Here is a 6,299-nt window from a genome sequence, read left to right on the forward strand (position 1 = left end):
AAATTAAAGAGTAGCATAAGATTGGGGCTGTTTTGCGGCTGCGACTCTAACACTTGAATCATTTACTTTGACTTCAAATGTTTTCAACTCTGCCCAACGTCTTTCTAGTTGTAAGGGCTGTGGAGGGGCATATATTATATTATTATATTATTTTGTCTGCTCTACACTGTCATTCCGGCTGTCTTGGGGGCGTCTGTTCATCACTTAATTTTTGCATTATGTGCATTCTACAAACTCGCAATCGCTGTGTTTGAATTTATTTTGGTCGCTGCCTGCCTGTCTTCAAGTTTTTGCCCGCAACTTCCACTCGCTGTGGCAGGCAGCCTAAGATAGACAAAGAGGGAGATGGTGGGTATATGTATGTGTGTGTGTGGGGGGGAAAAAGGACGAGCTGCCATTAATATTTTGGTTGCTTTTCTTTTGTTTTGTTTGGTTTGGCATTATGGCCGTTAAAAGGCCGCGCGACCGTTTTGTGGGTGCCATTTTGGCGCGCAGACGAGACGGGGGTGGATATTGGGGATAGGGGGAGTTCTTGGGGTAGGGGGTGCTTGTTGTTAGTGTGACAGCGCAATTTATGAGGTCAATGAAATGTTTGGCCGCTTGCTCCTGCCACCGCTACTCTCTCTCTCTCTCTCTCTCTCTCTCTGCATTCAAAGTAAAAGTAATTGAGCACAGCGACAACGACGACATCGCACAGCCCGTGCCTCGCCCCCTCACCCCCTCACACACACACACACTTCGTCGGTGTGTATGTGTGTGTGTGTGTGTGTGTGTATGCGCCTTCCAATGTCATTGGGGGCAATGTTTCTAAAGTTTTTTGATAGTTGTGGCGGGCCTGAAATTGTGTTTTTTTATAGCAAATTGCCAAGAACTGAACTTTGAAGGTGGATGGGCAGGAGGGTGTAGGGTGGGGGGGGGAGGTGTCACTCTTTTTTAAGCTGTTTGGCAACTTTAGGGCTTATGTATGTTGACATCACAGTCATCCAAAAAACCCAACCAGTCGTATTGCCCCCATTTTTGGCATATTCGCATCGATTTGTAAAGCCATTCGAGGGGGAGGAATTGGCGATAGGAAGTTCTACGGCTTAAAGGTACTCGATAAAGCTGTTACATATAATTCTACACTCAGAGAAATTATATATTCATATATGCGTTTCAATATACTTGCCTTTTGTGTTGTAACTCCATTGTATACATCAGCTTCTAAATCCTGCAAAGCTGAATAATTTGTTGAAGTTTTTTTTTTACTTAAATGTGTTTTCTTGAAAATGTTCGGTTTAGGTTAAATATGTAGAATAAGGCGATCACCTTGTTATTCACTTGTTATGCACTTCATTAAAAAGTCTTATCAGACAATTCAATTTTCGAAAAGTATTTCCAGAAATTCCATTTTATATACTATACAAGAAAGGTTGCTTGTTACGCAATCTACAGAAGTTTCAAAAATTAAAACCTTTTGAAACTAAGTGGCGATGACAGTGAATCTAACAGTCTGAGGGAAAAATATATAGTTGTATATTTCAGATTTTAATTTTCACTATTAACTTGGGGTGTATTTTTTCTCGTAGCATCTGGCTGCCAAAATTTGGTTATTCCAGCTGTTATATTTACCCAGATCGTTGCGTTCATACAGACGGACGGACATGCCTACTTGTAGATCGACTTGTCGATCAAGAATATGTCACGTCTGCTTCATGCGAACTAAATAAGTATACCCTCTTACCCTTCAGGTACAGGGTAATTGTACTCGTTCTTTCACTTATATATTCCATTTATTTTTTCCAATAATTTCGATATGATTCATAGATGTGACACACTCGACTAAATGTTCTCTCACTGTAGGTGCAGCCCTCACTAAGTCTTTGCGATTAGCGAGCCATCAGCGGCGTCGAGTGCTCAATGGGAGCGACTTCGGTAGTTGTTGGAAATGCGTCCTTGATGAATACTTTGAAGACAAAAAAGCGAAATGCGGGAGCAGGTTTTAAATTTAGAAATTCGTTATAAAGGTTAAACACACACACGCAAAAACTCGCGCACACACACTATATATACTATATATGTATATTCGATGTGGCCACGTGCGTGAGAGTTGAAAGGAAAGGAAACGAAAGGCAACAGTTATAATAAACTATGTACGTCACTATATTATTAGTTGTATATGTAGATGTGTGTGTGGGTGAGAGTGTATGTGTGTGTGTGTGTATGTGTATTTGTGGCTATTCAACCAAACGGCAGTGTCAACTGCGACGAGCATATGACAAGCCGAATGGGTCTGCCAAACCAAACAACCAATACCTCTAAAAATAATGCCATCCCATGCACAATACACACACAAGCCCACGCACACACCCTTGTACGTGTGTCAAGGTTGCTGCAGCTGCGATTAGTCAGTTAGGTAGCTAGTTAGTTAGTAAGTAAGTCGACCAGTATTGAAAACAAACGTTCGTCTTGTGGGCGTCATTGTGGGTTCGTTAAAGGGCTGGTAGTCCATACTTTTCCGCGCTATAGCCTAACCTCTATGATATACATAAAGTAAAGAGCACCGATTATCGTGAAACTTCAGAATATCATGAGGAAACATAGAAATGTGTAGGTTGCCAAAGGTGCCATTAAACTTCCACGCTATGTATAAGACAAGTCTAACATAATTGGTGTCCATAGCCAGACGATTAAGGCGATAAACTGATATGTCTATTTCGATTCGTCTAGTCATGTCACGGCTACACTGCTCGCGTTTGTCGGTTGTTGTTGTTTATGTGCCCAAATAGATCTTATTATACACATTTATAGTTTGTACGTTTGTTCAAAACTGATATATTTATTAAAAAAAATTATTGGTACTAAGATAATGCACAGCTTCTGATGAAACTTCTCTCTTCAGTAACAAAAACGGTTTCATACTAAGACTGATTTTTGCACTGATCAATCCTATGGCAGCTATACAAAATAATGAAGCCTATACAATTTGTAGTACAATTGGACAAGTCTACATACCAAGTTTGGTGTCCCTAACTTTTATATTTCCAAATTGATCGAGGATCATACAGTCGAACATATTACTCTCAAATACAGGTGATTGACAAACCTCTTTCACATGTTTGTTTGAAGGTAACTTTCTACAGCGATCGAATTTATTTGGATTTAATATTTCTGGTTGCGGGAACATCATTTCATATAATGAAATAGCATTTTTCAATGCTCACAAGCACCACATGCACTCACATATACATACATACATACATACATAAGTACATATATACATATGTGGAATGGTTGAATTGAATGGGTTTCCGCGCCCATATAAGTAGGCAATCAATTCTGCAATTCTGTTGGTTGTTCTTCGTTCCCGTCGCAATGCAAGCATCGCATTCGAACAATATACAATATAGTTGTACGTACAGTTGTGCCACATCCCAGCACCACCTTAAAACCACCCATGCGATTGAAGGTTTTCATACATTGAAGTTGCAGTGCTGTAAAAAAAACCAACAACAACAACAAAAAACTGTAAAATAAAATTCGTAAAAGTTTTTGTTATTGCAGCCAACTACGATAATGATGTATGTGTGCCTTTGTGTGTGTGTGTGTGTGTGTGCGTAGGGTTTCTATATTAACTGCTTGTTCAAGGATCTTTTCCCATATACATACTCGTAAACTTGTATACAGTGGTGTTCACAATAATAGAATTTCAATTCTTGCGATTTCATTATTGCGATTTATTTTTATGAAGGACTTGGTCAAGGTTCTAGATTTCTGCATAGGAATTAAGATAAAATAAAATATTCCCCACTTAGGAGTTCCTGCAAAGCTAGTGAGATTAACATGTATGTTTGCCAAAGTAATTCTGGAGGGTAGAAATCTCTGAATCTTTGAATACTCTTAAACAGGGTACTGACCTACCTATAATAGTCTTCAACTTAAGGCTGCATGCAGCGATAAATGACCTTAAGGACGTTAAGGTCCTGCCAGGCCGATACTGAACGCACCCAACCTTTTGGTTTTAAGAGATCGATAAACAATATACTTAAAGACTTGATAAACAGGAATTGCTAGGTCTACCTCATTGTGTTTTGAACTTCGTTTGAAGATTCAATATCGAATTTGAATTTAAAATACTTAGAAGAAAATTTGTAAACTGATGACCTCAGCTAGGAGTATTTATTTAATTTACATTTTATTTATGGTTTTTTTAAACTCTTCCCAGGTTTATGAAAAATGTAACCATTAATTTAGGGAAATAATCAAATCTATATATTTAATAGACTATGGAATGATGTCGTTCAGCCTATCTCCAATTTCCAACATTTCTATTTTGTATTTAAATTACTGAGCAAAGCAGCTTTCTATATGTTTTTAAATAGCATTGGCACTATTATTGCAACCGCTGCTGTATTTTATTATACTTCGCACTGCAGGCATGCAGAAGAATGCAGAAAAATGCTCTCAAAATGTCAGAGGTTTGTTTGGCGCACTTCTACGCTTATTTGTTTTCTGTCCTCTCTTTTATCCTATAGTTGTAATTGCATATTTCTCTAGGTATTCAATTCGAGTCCACAATGAAGTTTTTAATAATAAAAAATTGTCATAGCTTTCACATTTCAAAATTGTGACAGCAGCCATGGCAACCGTTTTACCTTCAAGTGGACGAAGTGCCAGCATAGTGGCTGCGAGAGCAAGGCTGGACATCAAAAGAACTAAAATACTCCTTAAACTGAAAAGAATTTAAGTTTTTTTTTGGCATCCCATCTAATGACTATTATAGAAGCTGTAGAGATGAGAAAGAGGATGAATGCGTAGAGCAGCTTTCTATTTAGTATATAGACTGATTTCTCTAGAGCAATACCTCCTCAATAGGCTCACAGAAATGCCTAAAACTGGAGATTAAGAAATTATACAAATTCAGCAAATGGGATTATATGGCACCACAATAGGCCTCTTTAGATCTAACCGTATGAGCGAATACCATCGCTCCAGCCATCCCCACCCTCCATTTAACAAGCCTATTCTGATCATGTTGAGAACAGACTTTTTTCAACTAAATACATAAGTACATACATATATTGTAGAATGACGATTATTCCCACCTCTATTAGCCGGAATCATCCGTTTAAAAACTTCTAAGTGCAAACTAAAGATGTGAATTCGTTAGCCTTTTTGAGATACCATCAGATATGATGATACCATCAGTATTTATGAGTGATGTTATCTCCGAGAGTTTAATGCCGCTTTCATAGCTTAGCGAAAAATTTAAATAAATAATAAAAAAAACAAGAGGAAACGCCAAGTCAAAAAACTAAAATAAACTCGTGTTGCGTGAATATTAGAAGAGTCCACATACCAAGTTTGGAGTATGGGGACTCTACCGTCTCCGAAATGCATGCGTTCATCCAGACAGACACCGGACATGGATATATCGATTCGTCTCGTCAATATGATTAAGGCAGTTGGGGACAGCAACCTGGGTATTAAGACCTAGTATGTCAACCATAGGCAGAGCAAGTTTATTAGAAACTATATGTAGCTGCATAATTTTTTAGAATATATAGCTGAAATAGGAACGATCGGTGTAGAAATCGCACTTAGTAGCGAAAACTGATCACTCTATACCGATGTAACTTGAGACTTTACGAAAGTGTTTCATCAAAAACCGATTGCTATATCATATAGTTGTCATAGGAATGGATTGATAGAAAAAAGCTTTGTTTCGTTGAAAGCCTGTAGCGAGGTAAAGAGTGGGCGGCATAGCGTATTCATGAATCAGGCTGGCTGACGGTCTCTACTTCTCTATATTTGTTTTCAAAAAAAAAAATAAATAAAAAACAAAAAACAAAAAAAAACACCCTTTATATCATGCAACAGTGTTTGGCAGTCAACGCCTTTCTTATGTGTTCGGTTTGTGTATAAATGGTGGCTCTGTTTTTTGTTGGGGATGAGTGTGTATTGCAAATCGTACATAGTATTGCTGTTGTTGTTGTTGCTGTTGCTGTTGTTAATTCATTGCAAGTTCAATAAACTTGAAGCACGAAATGTCTGCAGAAAATTGGCTGCGGGTATTGCGCCAATAATTTGTTGCCTTTGCGATTCATATATAATCGTAAGTATTTCTTTCTTTCTTTCCATTTTTTTTCTCTCTCCCATCTTGCCAATGATTGATGGGCAAGGCAAGGGTGTGTTAGTGTGTGTGTATTTGTGTGTGTGTGTGTGTGTTTGTGGAAATTATAAAAACAACAGAGGCATAGCCGTGCGAGTAGTTGGAATCGTCTAATGTGTCTGTGCCCATTTGTTTTGTTGTTTTTTTT

The sequence above is a fragment of the Scaptodrosophila lebanonensis genome, unplaced genomic scaffold, assembly GCF_003285725.1.
Source record: "Scaptodrosophila lebanonensis strain 11010-0011.00,11010-0021.00 unplaced genomic scaffold, SlebRS2 tig00000123-arrow-arrow-pilon, whole genome shotgun sequence".
Lineage (NCBI taxonomy): Eukaryota > Metazoa > Arthropoda > Insecta > Diptera > Drosophilidae > Scaptodrosophila > Scaptodrosophila lebanonensis.